The sequence below is a fragment of the Motacilla alba genome, unplaced genomic scaffold, assembly GCF_015832195.1.
Source record: "Motacilla alba alba isolate MOTALB_02 unplaced genomic scaffold, Motacilla_alba_V1.0_pri HiC_scaffold_48, whole genome shotgun sequence".
In the NCBI taxonomy this organism is placed as follows: Eukaryota; Metazoa; Chordata; class Aves; order Passeriformes; family Motacillidae; genus Motacilla; species Motacilla alba.
In genome coordinates, this window is record NW_024037590.1 from 302298 (window position 1) to 318002 (window position 15705).

At 51.7% G+C, this 15705-nt stretch overlaps 1 long non-coding RNA gene across 1 annotated transcript; it reads right to left on the bottom strand.

Annotated features, from left to right (window-relative positions):
• Window positions 1–6619: 6619 nt before the first annotated feature.
• Window positions 6620–11981, bottom strand: LOC119696830. The gene is made up of 3 exons (XR_005255668.1): window positions 11548–11981; window positions 9125–9320; window positions 6620–7638 (listed from the first exon to the last, which is right to left on the bottom strand). It is a non-coding gene; the product is annotated as an uncharacterized LOC119696830 (long non-coding RNA).
• Window positions 11982–15705: the final 3724 nt, after the last annotated feature.

Below are 15705 nucleotides of genomic sequence, written 5' to 3' on the forward strand. Positions count from 1 at the left end.
GTGTCAGGTACATACAGGCAGCGTGTGTGCTTGTGATTGTGATATGTGTGGAAACTGATCATGGGACAATTAAAGGATGAATTCCAAAAAAAATAACTGAGGGAGTAAAGCATGGAAGAAGGCCTTTGAACTTATCCTTTGTTTGCAATTAACTGTTATAGCATCTGAAGTAAAGCTTTAAGGATGTTGCTGCTAGACAGGAACTTTTTGCACGTAGCTAAGGATTAAACAGCTTTACAATAATAACCTTTTGAAGTGTAATTTTAGAATATTGCTTGTAGTAAGGAGCTTTGAAAATATAGGTTTAGAATATATGTAAAGGAAACATGCTTATCTCAACACCTTAGCAAAACAGTAAAAAGCAGCTTGAGAAAGGAAGATGAACATCAACCCAAGGATTGATAGCTTCGACCAAGGGAAGCTGGACATCACTGCTATGAGATTTATAGTCTTTGCAATTAAAAGGTGGGCCCACATCTGGAGTCTGGACCGCACCAGCTGGAAGACCTCTTTCTTCTTTCGGAAGTCGGACCCCACCATCTGGGAATACTCCTTTCTGGGGTACATCCTGAGAAAAACTAACTCACAATAGTGTATAGAATTGTGACGTAAAAATTGGGAATAGAAACTGCTGAAAAAAGCTTATGTGCACCCCTATAAATATCTGTACGCCCCAACCATCGGTGTGCAGTTGGAGGGAAAACTTCCCCCACTGTACCCAGCGCTGTTTTGCTCATACTTTACCACATTAATTAATAAATTGATTGCTGCTAGAATATTGGCCTAGTCAAGCTTCTTATTTATAACAACAGTGCCCCGAGGCCATCGCTGTGCCCGGCTGGGCTCCCCGGCACAGTGGCCCTGCGGCTCCTGCGGCCGCTCCCGGCCCCTCGGCCCGGCCTGGGCTGCCCTGCCCGTGCCGGGGCTGTGCCAGCGCACCCACAGCAGCTGCCAGCCCCTCAGCACATCTTACAAAATAAAAACAACCCCTCCAGCGGCCCCCCAAAAACTCCCAATCAACCAACCAATCCACCCACCCAACCAACACACCCACCAACCAACCAATCAACCAACCCACCAACCCACCAACCAACCTACCCACCAACCAACCTACCCACCCACCAACCAATCCACCCACCCAACCATCACACCCACCAACCAACCAATCAATCAACCCACCAACCCACCAACCAACCTACCCACCAACCAACCTACCCACCCACCAACCAATCCACCCACCCACCAACCCACCAACCAACACTAACCCACCCACCAACCAATCCACCCACCCAACCAACACACCCACCAACCAACCAATCAACCAACCCACCAACCCACCAACCAACCTACCCACCTACCAACCAATCCACCAACCAACCAACACACCCACCAACCAACCAATCAACCAACCCACCAACCCACCAACCAACCTACCCACCCACCAACCAATCCACCCACCCAACCATCACACCCACCAACCAACCAATCAATCAACCCACCAACCCACCAACCAACCTACCCACCAACCAACGAACCCACCAACCAACCAACCAACCTACCCACCAACCAACCAACCAACCCACCAACCAACCAACCAACCAACCCACCCACCAAACCAACCCACCCACCAGTCAGCCAACCCACCAACCAACACACTAACCCACCCACCGACCAATCCACCAACCAACACACCAACCCACCAAGGGGTTTATTCAACATTTGCCTCCCTGCTAATCTCCACTTCCCTTTGTGATCTTTCCTGGCTCCTATTTTAGGGAGTTCTTCCTCTTCCGTCCCACTGAATGCAGGGATTTCTTGCATTTCTCCCATGGGGGTTTAACACCATCATTAGTTTTCCTGCCCCTGATTCAGCTGTATTTTTGGCCTCTATCTGCTAAATTGCTCCCTCTTGCCTCTTGAGTCACCCTTTTTGATGTCCTTTAATGTACACTACTGCCACTTCCTCTGGTAATTGTAAGGTTTCTAATACTTCTAAAATAAGGGGTTTTTTTGTGAATCTCCTTTCTCTTTGAATTTAATAGCCCCCTCTCTCCCCAGATTTCCCAAAGGTATGCACTACACCAAAAGCGTATTTTGAATCTGTATATTTTGTTCCCCATTTCCGTGCTAATGTTTCCAGAGCTTGCTTTAAGGCATATAGCTCACACACTGGGCTGACCAGCTGGAAGGTGACTTTCCCTTTTCCATGGCCACCAACCCTTCCTCCACTGTAGCATACCCTGATACCCTGTGCCCCTTTATTACCCGTGAATATCCATCGATGCACAATCATTTCCCTCCTTAGAGTGGTTCATCTGTTAGGTCCTCTCTTACTCTGGTTTGATAGTTTATAACTTCTAGGCAATCATGTATTAGTTCCTCCATACTAAAACTGGGCAGGGTTGAGTTGGTTACTCACGATCAGCTCTAAACCATTATCTATTAAGATGGCTTCATACTTTAGCACTCGGGAATCGGTGAGCCATTCCTCAGCCTTTTGGCTCCGGATACTCCTAACTGAGTTTGGGAGTTTCAATTTTCCCCCAGCTGCTTAATTTTTTGCTTTCCTCTACAAGTAGGGCAGTCGCTGCCGCTGCCTGAATGCAGGTCGGCCATCCCTGGCTGACAGGGTCTAGGAGGTTTGATAAACAGGCCATCAGTTTCCTGGATCCTCCCCAGTCCTGGGCTAGTACTCCATGAGCTACCCCTCTTTCTACATCTACAAACAGATAAAAAGGTTTGTCTAAGGCAGGAAGACTCAGTGCCAGTGCACTAATTTTTGCTTTAAAGCTCCAAACTTTTGCTCATTGTCTTCTTCCCACCTAATCTCTTCTTCTACTAGCTTTTCATACAAGAACTTGACAGCCTGCGTGTGTCCTTCAACCCACAGCCTACAATATCCCACCAAGCCTAGAAACCTTCTGATTTCCCTCTTAGTTCTTGGCCGTGGGAGTGAGACTATCCCCGCAATTCTCTCAGGGTTCAGCTGCTGTGTCCCTTGACAAATCACGTCCTAGGAATTTTACTTCCCTCTCGACAAATTGGAGTTTCCCTTTTGATACCGAAGTCCTTGGTTCCCCAGAAAATTTAACAATGCTGTGGTGGATTCTCGAACTTCATTTTCTTCCCGTCCTGAGAGAAGCAAATCATCTACATACTGGATGAGCTTTATCTCAGGTTTGATGGAGAAGAGTTGTAGCACTTCTCCCAAGGCTTGACCAAACAGGTTTGGGGATTCAGAAAACCCTTGGGGTAACCTAGTCCACTGAAGCTGTTGCTTCCTCCCGGAATTGGGGTCCTCCCTTCAAAGGCAAATATATCCCTGCTTTCCCCTGCCAGTGGACATGCCCCAAAAGCATCTTTTAGGTCTGTCACGCTAAACCACTGGTGTGCTGGGGGATGTTACTCAGTAGTGTGTAGGGGTTAGGCACTACCGGGTACCGATTCACTCTTCTTTTGTTTACTTCTGTTATGGATGAATGTCAAAATTCATATTTTATTTAGGTAGAAAGCAGATACAAGGTAGTATAAAATATATTAAAGGTAGATAGATATTAAAGAATCGGGGTTGGTGTGGGGATCGCGTCTGGACATGTTTCAGAAAAAGCCAGGAAAAGCGGCCAGCAGTATTGAGAAACCAACACACACACACATACCACACCAATAGAATACATTTACATGTGAAACACAGCAGGAACCCATGGTTTCGAGGTTTCAGTTAAACAAGGAATTACACCTTCGGCAGCACACCTGGCTACTCCCGACCGGAGGGAAGAAGCACACACTATTCAGAATTTTAATCTACTTCTGGGAAATCTCTTAGTTCGAAAAAGAGATTTCCAGTGAGGACTGAATATCGGGTATTCAGAGTGTTAACAAGGATATCTCTCTCGGTATGGAACAGATGTGGATTGTTAAGCTTAGTTGTTTGAGTCCTGTCTAGCACAAGACCAGAGGCCGATGAATTATTCCCGAAGACATCGAGGACTGGACCATCTTCCATCAGATAGCATTCTACTGGACCGGAGAAGCCTTTGGGACTTGTTTGATTATGAAAAGGACAATGGACTTCCTAGCCCGCGGCAAGAAAAATGGGATAAAACCTGGGTTCGAGAGGACCATGGTGCGCTGCCACACTCTGAAGCTGCCAGTGCTTGGAGCTGCATAGCATGTCACCCAGGGTCTATTCCCAGGCTAGACTCTGTCCGATCCGTGGCTTACCGAAATTCTGTTAAATTTACACTAAATAAATTTTGTATTTTGTTTTTATATCATAATTTGGCTCTTGCAAATTATTGATAAAATTAGATCGGCAATTTCATTCATAACACTTCTCTGAGATCTTGAACAAGCCTGCAAGTCCCATCCGACTTCTTTCCTGGTAACAGGGGTGTATTATGCGGGGACACACATGGTTCTAAGGTCCTGTCCTCACGCAGGTCCTGGATCACCGGCTGTAGTCCTCATCTCCCCTCCCGGGAGAGTGGATATTGTTGTACCTGGACTGGATGGCTCTCATTTAATTATTTTTGTTACTATAGGTTTCACGTTCAATTTGCCTCGATTTTTCGGTTTTGCCCACACTATCTCATGAATGTCACCCTGATTTTTTAAGGCTTTGCTAAGCCTTCTGATGTTTGCATTCTTGTAACAAACTTTCTCACACACAGTTCTGTGAACAACTTATGTTTTGCATTCTTTCATGGAGGAGGAGAGAATTGATGGACTCTTGGTCTGTCCAGTGTCATTGGAGAGGTGGCACTGTCACCCTGCAATCCACTGTCACTTCTGGAAAACTATAAATGTTGGAGTCAGAAAATGAAGGTCCCTCTTTTTTGTTCACCTGGAGAGCAGCAGTGTCCGTGTCGTCTTTTCGTGTCGTATTACGACACATGAATGTTCTCCTCATCCTCTTCCCTTAATTGGAGAAGCTTAACCCCCATTTTCCCTTCCTCTGGGAGTACTCCAATGTCCAGCTGTAAACCCCGTCCTAACAAATTGCACCCTGCTTCTGGAACTAACAGAACAGCCTCGATTCCTATTGTATTTGTCCCTTCAACCTTTACTTGCTTTATAACTGAGACTTTGAACCCTTCTCCTTCTGCAGCTACTACTTGCATGGTATCTTGACTTTTTTTTTGCACCACACAAGTTCTTTCAGCCCTCGTATCTACTCAGAATTCAAATTCTTCCTCCTGGGGGCCTATTTTTAAAGTTTTCAAGGGCTCCTGATGGTATTCTGTCCCAGGAGGTAGAGCCCCTGACACCCCTAATCTTCTGCTTCTCCTTTTTGCTCAGTCTCATAGACCCTCTACTGGCAGTGAAGAGAGAGGGATGGGGACTCGGTGAGATGGTCAAAGAATCTGCATTTATTGTGGGATACAAATGCCTATGTACTATTTTAGAAAGGCTAGTAATGTTTTACTACAATGATTGGGTTAAAACTCACAAAAACAATTTTATGCATTTTACAACATCTCTTGCTTGCAGAGTTTGATGTAATTTTCTTTTTCTGGTAAATCTGTCTGATTTAATCTTCTTGCAGTCTTGATTTAATTCTCAAAGTTCTGTTTGCTCTTGCCAAGGCATCCTGTTATAAAATCTCTTATGCTACCCAGGTCCAAAGTCCATCATCTGTCTTGTGGATCCCAATAACCCTCAGGTCCTCTTCCTTTTGGGGATAATTTTTTTTCAGGTATGTCTATTCTCTTTAGAGTAAAAGCAAACGGGTCCAAGGTTCCCTTGCTTCCCAAACTCTCCTTTTTGTGTCCAGTCCCAAGGAGCTGCATCCCCCCTCCATTTATCTTCTCACATTCTGAGTCACCCTCCCTTACCTGGGTAGTTCTTTACGTGCTGGTTTCCTTCCCTAACAGCAGTTACCATTGCCCTGGCTTTCACCTGGCTTTCTCTTTGTCCCTCTTTACATTACATACACCTTCTGTGCCTCTCTTAAAAGATCTTCTAACTCTTTTCTTGCCAACCATCTAAGTTTTCTAACTTTCTCCGTATATCTGGCCAGGCATGAATGACAAAATTTATCTTTAGTAAGATCTGTCCGGCCACCGTGTCAGGCTCAGCTCCTGAATACTGCCTCATATTTTTCCCTCATTCTTTCTAACCACTCTGTTGGGGTTTCTTCCCCTTTTTGCTGCTCATCAAAAGCCTTACAGGCATTTTGATTACATGGAGCTGCCTCTTTGATACTTCTTATAATCAATGTTCTGCATTGCTCCATGTCCTGCCTTCCCCCAGTGCTGTTGTGGTCCCAGGTGGGGCACACTGAGGGCATTTTCAGGTCCCCAGGAGGTCCTTGCACGTGCTCCCTTTCCCATATCCGTATCCCAGCTGCCCAGATCATCTGTCTTTCTTCTGCTGTGAGTAACATGGCCATTACTGATTGCATTTCTTCCCACGTGTAAATATTGGAACCCAGAAACTGGGCTAACTGCTCTGCTAGTCCAGTGGAGTCCTCTAATAATCCTTTTCATTTCTTTTTAAACATTCTCACATCAGAGGAACCGAGAGGTACGGTTAAAAATCCAACTTCTCGCTGTACTTCCCTCAGGGGGACAGTCCCAATGCTTGGCTCCCATCCTCTGATCTGCTTTCCTCTCCTTGTGCCACCCTGTTTCTGATGTTTTGGCTAGGCCCGTCAGAGGGCAGGGGAGGTGCTGTTGGGGCTACTGGAGGTGGAGGGGCTAAGTGCTGTAACAGGTCCCATTCTGTATTTTCTGATGCCTTAAACATGCTCACTTTCAAGGGTGAAATCTCTCTCAGCAGGCAGCATAGCCACTCTCTTCTTGATTGAATGGTTTCTTAGCTCTTTCATGGATGTTTAATGCTCAACACATCAATGCCTCATCGGATCCATATCTCAGCCACTGTACATGATCACTGCTAATTTCCCTTCTGGTCCATTCTACCATGCAGTACTGAATGGTTAAGCTCATCCTTATCTCTGGTGTTGGGGTCATATTTCCACCGGGCAAGCTTCCTTCCCAGTGGACTATCTGGGGCTATGCCCATTGGTTCCTCCTCAATCTCTGCTTCTTCCTTTGGGGATTCGCTGCTCACCCATGATCCCATCCTGACAGCAGATCACGGGTCTGCCCCAACAGAGCCCGCCTTTCCAAGCACAGGTCCTCCCGACAGAGCCCACCTTTCCAAGCACAGGTCCTCCTGACAGAGCCCACCTTTCCAAGCACAGGCCCTCCTGACAGAGCCCACCTTTCCAAGCACAGGCCCTCCTGACAGAGCCCACCTTTCCAAGCACAGGTCCTCCTGACAGAGCCCACCTTTCCAAGCACAGGCCCTCCTGACAGAGCCCACCTTTCCAAGCACAGGTCCTCCTGACAGAGCCCACCTTTCCAAGCACAGGCCCTCCCGACAGAGCCCACCTCCCCAGTCAGCCAAGTACACACCGTCCCAGCCAGGCCCGCCTCCCTAAGAAGGGAGAGGGAAAGGAGGAGAACAAAGAAACCAGGAAAGGAGGAAAGAGAAGGAGAGGGAAGAGAGAAAGAAAAGGAAAAAAAGAAAAAAAAACTTTACCTCTCTTCCGAAAACACCTGCGATGCTGGGGGCTTCTGTCCCATGATTGCACTCTGCTCAGCTCAGCCTCGGTGGCTCTGCCCTCCTGTCCTAGGGTGACGTTATGATGCTTGTATCCCCATTTGTGTGTTCTGTTTGTGCTGGATATTATGTTCTGTGCCTTCAAGACTGGCTCTGAAGAGCGAATGTTTTGTTTTGGGTTTTGTTATCAGCCTGCTCCCCCACGGCTGGCGGGACACAGAGACAGGGTGTGCATAGCGCGGCTTTTGCTTTTTGCTGGGCTTTTTGCTTTGCTCTTGCTCTGGCTTCTGCTTGCTCCTGCTTCGCTCTTGCTTTTGCTTTTGCTTCTGCTCATTAGTTAGTTTAGCTAAGCAGTCCAAATCTTTTTCTCTGGACTGTTTTTTTTTTTTTTTCTTTCCCTTTTTGGAACTACTGGAACCTGCTCTGGACTGGGACCTGGAAACACCGAGAGCTTGCACCTCGTGGCTTGCAGCAGCCATCCCCAGCGCCGGAGGGACTGACAACAGAGCAACCACCCCCAAGAGAGACTTTCTGAATTTGTCATCCTGTTCAGAGTGGTGAAGGAGTGTTATCATCTGGTATTGTTCATGCTGTGTGCTGTGGGTGCTGTGCCTGTTAAATAAACAGGTTCTTTCCACTTCTCTCCGAGGAATCCTTCCTGAACCGGTTGGAGGGAGGGGCTGTGTGGGTTTGCTTTCTGGAGGGGCCTCCTTTTGTAGATTTTCTCCCAAATTTGCCCTAAACTAGGACACTCACCCACCGTCCAGAATTATCCTGACGCTTCAGCTGACCAGGACGGGTCCATATGTACTGCTGATGTTCACTCACGTTCCTATATCAGAATTATGGAAATATGATCTGGCCACAAAGCAGTTAAGAGGATTGTCGGAACTCAGAATGTCCCACAGACATTCTCGGACGTTCCAGACCCAGGTCAAAAGCATCTGAGACCCTGGCATGCAGCCAGAGACCCCTGTGGCTTTGAATCGGGCCCATGGAACAGTTTACCAACTTTGCAGGAAGAACAAGAAGTCACAAAAGTTTAGATATTGTAGTAGAAGTAGTCACGAAGTAAAGGGTAGGATTTCTGAGTGCTGTACAGGGGCCTTGTACGCAGGGGTCCAAGTTTTGTACATGGGGGTCAGGGGTTCTAAGATGGAGGGACTTGGGTGTGCCCTGTCCTCTTTCTTTCTCCTTCCTAACCTCCATGTCTTTGGTGATGTTGGCACTCACAGATTGGTTTAGAGTAGAAAGTCACTATTCAATATAGATAGTAGGCATTGGGGAAAAAGTATAAACATGTAGTACGTAATATATGATATAAAAGATGGCACCAGCCCCCTGGGAGGGCAGTGTGCCTTTGTCTGACCTGCTGAACGGGCCACAGCAGTTCAGGGAGAAGAATCTTTTAGATAACCAACAATAAACAACCTTGAGAACAGACAACAGAAGACTACTGAGTCTTTCTTCGAAGGCACGGGTTGGAGGAGGGACTTTTCCATCTTTTGGGGTCATCCCAATCCGGGGGTGAAACCCCACAGAGGATGGTACTCACCTCTCTGCCCTTCTTCTCTTTATCCAGTCTCCTGGTGTCCTCGGGCTGTCAGCCTGCGACTGCCGGCGGTCCTGGGAGTGTCCGATAGACTCGGACAAATTTGTGGTGGGGCACGCCTCTTTTCAAAAACTCCTAAGGCCACCAGAGCAAGGTGTAAATCCCGGGGAGAGCTCCCATTTGTGGGAAACAACGCTCACTTTAAAAAAAAAATTAAAAGGTTTATTAAAATCTTATCAAAAATACAACAGAAGGTTGAACAGAGAAAGTATTACAGCACCAGGAGCAAAGGGTCTTTCCTACTCATCCACACAATGGAGGTTTCACCTTTTAACCCTTTAGCCCCTCTCAGAGTTCTGTCCATTGACTTCTCCTTTGCTGTCTAGTGGTGGAGATGCCTTCCTTAAATCCTGATTGGAGGTCAGATGTTGCCACAGTGACAAGCCAACCCTCCTAAATGTCCCAAACCCAGGCCACCCCCTGATAACAACAGAAGAGTGGGCTAAAACATAACTATAAATCTATAGAACCTCTCCTAACATATATGCACGATATTTGCCTTTTAATTGCGGGAGTCAACCATCACATTACCCATCTCTCACAGTGTTCTCCTGGGTTCCACGAGGCTCCTCTGTGTCGCAGTGGACCCTTGGTTCCAGGAGATTCCATTGTGTCACACGGGAGCCTGGGTTTGGGACATTTAGGAAAAGCCAGAAAAAAAAAAAAAGCCAGAAAGCCCCACCATTCCCTCACTCTGCTCTCCTGGCTTCCCTGAGGCCCCTCTGTGTCACACCAGCCCCTGGGCTTCCAGGAGCCCCCCGCAGTGTCCTGGTGGCCCCTTGGTTCCATGAGGGGGTGGCTGGGAGCTCAGCGGCCAGGGGACAGTGCCATCAGCCCTTCTGTGCCACGCCTGTGCCTGTCCGTGCCACGCTCTGGGCATGGAACCCCCCAGCGAGTGCTCAGGTGTGCTCAGGTGTGCTCAGGTGTGCTCAGGTGTGCTCAGGTGTGCCCAGGTGGGCTCAGGTGTGCAGGTGACAGCGGCGCTCGGGCACGTTGGGGTTTAGGATTTCTCCTTTTGTTTCTTTCTCTCGTGCAATTTTGTCCCATCTGTCGCTGTGAAACCTTAACCACCGAGACTTGGGAGAGACAAAAGAAATGGCCAAGCTCAGGGAAGAGGGCACCTGGCTGCCCTTCTCTTACCTGCGGGTTTTCTCCTGCAGGGGCACGGATGCCACACGAGATTTGGGCTGGGGGAAGGGGCTGGGCGCAGCTCCGAGCTCTCCCTCGCTCTCAGCCTCGGAGGAGGGCGGTTGGAGCGGCTGCCTGGGGGCAAAATCGCTGCCACCACCAGAGCCCAGCCCGGTCCCGCTTCTCCTGCCGTGGATGAGCCTCTGCTCGTGAGAGCAGCCACTGAACTGGGACCTTATTAACACCTGCCTCACCAAAAAAAGGACTTTCACCATCTGCTCAGGTGCCTCGGGGGAAACCCCACAATCCCGAGCCCTTTCCCCCTCCATGCTGGGTTAACACAAGTTGGCTTTTCTTTTCGGTGGGGGCAGAGGAAGCCACAGAGGCTGCTTCTGAGACAGAAGCTTCTCGAAACTTCTGCTCCGTCCCGCAGAACCAATCCCTACAGGCTCTGATGGTCGACACTGGCTGGCTCAATTAGAGGAGCCAGAACCACAGAGCCTCTGCCACGACGTATTTAAGAACAAAAAACACTGCGGGAAGCTCTTTCTCTTTCACTTCTGAACAGAGGGGAGGGGACCGTGGAAAAAAGGCAGCTGTGGGAAGACCGCTCTGCCTTTGGGAGGGACTCACGTTGAAGCAGATTTTGGGCAGAGCTGCGACTTGTGAAAATTAGAAGCACGTTGGAGAAGCTGCCAGAGAACTGCCTCCCGTGGGAAGGACCACATGGCACAGCAAAAGAGACTCCTCTCCCCAGGGGAACTGCAGAAGGGTTTTTTAGGAGTGACACACTGACCAAAACCCCCCCTGACTTTGCCTCCCTGCACTGTCGGTGGCAAAGAAAGAAAGGCTGGGGGTGCAGGGGGGAAGGTGTTCTGCAGGTTTATTTCAGCTCTTTTTTAAAATTCTGTTGATAAACTTTTCTTTATACCTTTTAAAGATTTGTGCCTGTTTTGCTCTTAAAGTCTTCTCTCCTAATCCTTATCTCACCCAATGAGCTCTTTTTATTATTTTTTTTAAATTAATCTTTTCTCCTCCTCAGCACAATTACAGCATGGGAGAAGGAGTGAATATTTCGCGGGTGCTCTGGCGCTTGACCAGCATCAAACCCACCAGGGGAGCCTCTCCCTGCCCAGTCTGGAGCCGGGCTGTCTCTGCCCGGCCCCGCCGTGTCTGTGCCCCTCTCGGGGTTTTTGCTGCGCTCTAACCCCGCACCCCTGCCCTGCTGGGACGCCCACCTGGCTCCGGCTGCAGCTGCCGCGTTTCTCGCACATCCCATCCGCCGCTCCGGGATTTTGCTCGCCCCTGCCCGCCCGGCTGGCTGTGCTTCTGCTGCAGCTCCTTCTGCTGTCCACAGGGGCACCGGGATCGGCTGCTCCTGGCGGTTCGGAAAGGAAGCCCCTTCTCCATCCCTTCCTGCTGGCTGCCACTGGGTCTGTGGCTCTGGGTCACTGGGCCTGTGGTTCTGGGTCACTGGCTCTGTGGTTCTGGGTCACTGGGCCTGTGGTTCTGGGTCACTGGGCCTGTGGTTCTGGCTGTCCCTGGCTCTGTGGTTCTGGGACTATGGTTCTGGGTCACTGGCTCTCTGGTTCTGGCTGTCCCTGGCTCTGTGGCTCTGGCTCTCTCTGGCTGTCCCTGGCTCTGTGGCTCTGGCTCTCTCTGGCTCTGTGGCTCTGGCTCTCTCTGGCTCTCTCTGGCTCTGTGGCTCTCTGGCTCTCTCTGGCTCTGTGGCTCTGGCTCTCCCTGGCTCTGTGGCTCTCTGGCTCTGTGTCTCTGGCTCTCTCTGGCTCTGGCTTGCTCTGGCTCTGTGGCTCTGGCTCTCTCTGGCTCTCTCTGGCTCTCTCTGGCTCTCTCTGGCTCTGGCTCTCTCTCTCTCTGGCTCTGGCTCTCTCTGGCTCTCTCTGGCTCTGTGGCTCTCTGGCTCTCTCTGGCTCTGTGGCTCTCTGGCTCTCTCTGGCTCTCTCTGGCTCTGGCTCTCTCTGGCTCTGTGGCTCTGGCTCTCTCTGGCTCTGTGGCTCTGGCTCTCTCTGGCTCTCTCTGGCTCTCTGGCTCTCTCTGGCTCTCTCTGGCTCTGTGGCTCTGGCTCTCTCTGGCTCTCTCTGGCTCTGTGGCTCTGGCTCTCTCTGGCTCTGTGGCTCTCTGGCTCTCCCTGGCTCTCTCTGGCTCTGTGGCTCTGGCTCTCTCTGGCTCTGTGGCTCTGGCTCTCTCTGGCTCTGTGGCTCTGGCTCTCTCTGGCTCTCTCTGGCTCTCTGGCTCTCTCTGGCTCTGTGGCTCTGGCTCTCTCTGGCTCTCTCTGGCTCTGTGGCTCTGGCTCTCTCTGGCTCTGTGGCTCTCTGGCTCTCCCTGGCTCTCTCTGGCTCTGTAGCTCTGGCTCTCTCTGGCTCTCTCTGGCTCTCTCTGGCTCTGTGGCTCTGGCTCTCTCTGGCTCTGTGGCTCTGGCTCTCTGGCTCTGGCTCTCTCTGGCTCTGGCTCTCTCTGGCTCTCTCTGGCTCTGTGGCTCTGGCTCTCTCTGGCTCTGGCTCTCTCTGGCTCTGTGGCTCTGGCTCTCTCTGGCTCTCTCTGGCTCTGTGGCTCTGGCTCTCTCTGGCTCTGTGGCTCTGGCTTTCTCTGGCTCTGTGGCTCTGGCTCTCTCTGGCTCTGTGGCTCTGGCTCTCTCTGGCTCTGTGGCTCTGGCTCTCTCTGGCTCTCTCTGGCTCTCTCTGGCTCTCTCTGGCTCTCTCTGGCTCTGTGGCTCTGGCTCTCTCTGGCTCTCTCTGGCTCTCTCTGGCTCTCTCTGGTTCTCTCTGGCTCTCTCTGGCTCTCTCTGGCTCTGTGGCTCTGGCTCTCTCTGGTTCTCTCTGGCTCTCTCTGGCTCTGTGGCTCTGGTTCTCTCTGGCTCTCTCTGGCTCTGTGGCTCTGGTTCTCTCTGGCTCTCTCTGGCTCTGTGGCTCTCGCTCTCTCTGGCTCTGTGACTCTGGCTCTCTCTGGCTCTGTGTCTCTCTTGCTCTCTGGCTCTCCCTGGCTCTGTGGCTCTGGTTCTCTCTGGCTCTCTCTGGCTCTGTGGCTCTCGCTCTCTCTGGCTCTGTGACTCTGGCTCTCTCTGGCTCTGTGTCTCTCTTGCTCTCTGGCTCTCCCTGGCTCTGTGGCTCTGGTTCTCTCTGGCTCTCTCTGGCTCTCTCTGGCTCTGTGGCTCTGGCTCTCTCTGGCTCTCTCTGGCTCTGTGGCTCTGGCTCTCTCTGGCTCTCTCTGGCTCTGTGACTCTGGCTCTCTCTGGCTCTGGCTCTCTCTGGCTCTGTGGCTCTGGCTCTCTCTGGCTCTGTGACTCTGGCTCTCTCTGGCTCTGGCTCTGTGGCTCTGGTTCTCTCTGGCTCTCTGGCTCTGGCTCTGTGGCTCTCTCTGGCTCTCTCTGGCTCTGTGTCTCTCTTGCTCTCTGGCTCTCTGGCTCTGTGGTTCCGTTTGTGGCTGCTGCTGTTTTCTTGCCGTGTCGCACACTCCGGTGAAGAACTGTTATTCCTTTTCCCGTATCTGTGCCGGAAAGCCCCACCATTCCCAAGTTACATCAATTCAGAGGGAAGGGGGTCACATTCTCCATTCCAAAGGAGGTTCCTGCCTCCCTTGGCAGACACCTGTCTTTCCAAATGGGACAAGTGCCACCTCCAGGCTTTTTTTAACACGTGCAGGGCTGGGGTCTCCACCCTGTCCCTGGGCAAGTAATTCCAGTGCCCAGTCACTCTTTCAGAGAACAACTTTTCCCCAGTGTCCAGCCTAAACTTTCCCTAGCCCAGCTGAGGGCTGTGTCCTCTCATTCTGTCAGTTGTTCACTGGGAGAAGAGCCTTACCCCCCGCTGGCTGCACCCTCCTGCCAGGGAGCTGTAGAGAGGGATGAGGTCTCCCCTGAGCCTCCTCTTCTCCAGGATAAACCACCCCAGCTCCTTCAGCTGCTCCTCACAGGACTTGTGTTCCAGACCCCTCACCAGCCTTGTTGCTCTCCTCTGGATGTGTTTGAACATCTCAACATCCTTCCTAAACAGAAGGGCCCAGAACCAGACACAGCACTTGAGGTGCAGCCTCACCTGTGCCGAGCACAGGGGAAAATGTTCCCTTCCTTCCAGGGGGTTCCGTCAGGTCACGGTGGAACCTTGGTGCCGTGTTGGTGCAGAGCCTCACAGAGCTCTCCTGGGTTCCATGAGGTTCCAGAGCCTCACAGTGCTCTCCTGGGTTCCATGAGGTTCCAGAGCCTCACAGGGCTCTCCTGGGTTCCACGAGGTTCCAAAGCCTCACAGAGCTCTCCTGGGTTCCATGAGGTTCCAGAGCCTCACAGGGCTCTCCTGGGTTCCATGAGGTTCCAGAGCCTCACAGGGCTCTCCTGGGTTCCATGAGGTTCCAGAGCCTCACAGAGCTCTCCTGGGTTCCATGAGGTTCCAGAGCCTCACAGAGCTCTCCTGGGTTCCATGAGGTTCCAGAGCCTCACAGTGCTCTCCTGGGTTCCATGAGGTTCCAGAGCCTCACAGAGCTCTCCTGGGTTCCATGAGGTTCCAGAGCCTCACAGGGCTCTCCAGGGTTCCACGAGGTTCCAGAGCCTCACAGTGCTCTCCTGGGTTCCATGAGGTTCCAGAGCCTCACAGAGCTCTCCTGGGTTCCATGAGGTTCCAGAGCCTCACAGTGCTCTCCTGGGTTCCATGAGGTTCCAGAGCCTCACAGAGCTCTCCTGGGTTCCACGAGGCCCCTCCGTGTCACACGGGAGCCTGGGTTCCACGAGCTCTGGCAAGCTCCCAGTGGCATCTGGGCCCAGCTCTCTCATGGCTGACACCTGGTTAAAAGAGGTTCCATAACCTCACTCTGCTCTCCTGGCTTCCCTGAGGCCCCTCTGTGTCACACCAGCCCCTGGGCTTCCAGGAGCCCCCGCAGTGTCCTGGTGGCCCCTTGGTTCCATGAGGGGGTGGCTGGGAGCTCCTGTCCCCTCAGCGGCCAGGGGACAGTGCCATCAGCCCTTCTGTGCCACGCCTGTGCCTGTCCGTGCCACGCTCTGGGTGTGGAGCCCCCCCCAGCGAGTGCTCAGGTGTGCCCAGGTGGGCTCAGGTGTGCCCAGGTGTGCTCAGGTGCCATAGACGCTCCGGCGCTGCCCCGCCCCTTTCAGCCCCGCCCCCCCCACCGCCTCCGGATTGGCCGCTGGCCCGCTGGCCCCGCCCCCGTCATTGTTCTCCCGGCAACGGCAATGCTTCCTCATTAGCATAAACCCCGCTTCCTCATTAGCATAAACCCTGCTCGGCCCCGCCCCCCTTGGTGGTCCAGGGGCTCCCCCCCCATGGGGATTGTGCCCCACAAGTGTTGGGGTCCTGCCCCACAAGTGCCATAGGGGGGGCTCAGCCCAGTGTCTGGGGGCAATTAGAAGGTGCTGGTGATAATTAATTAGCCAA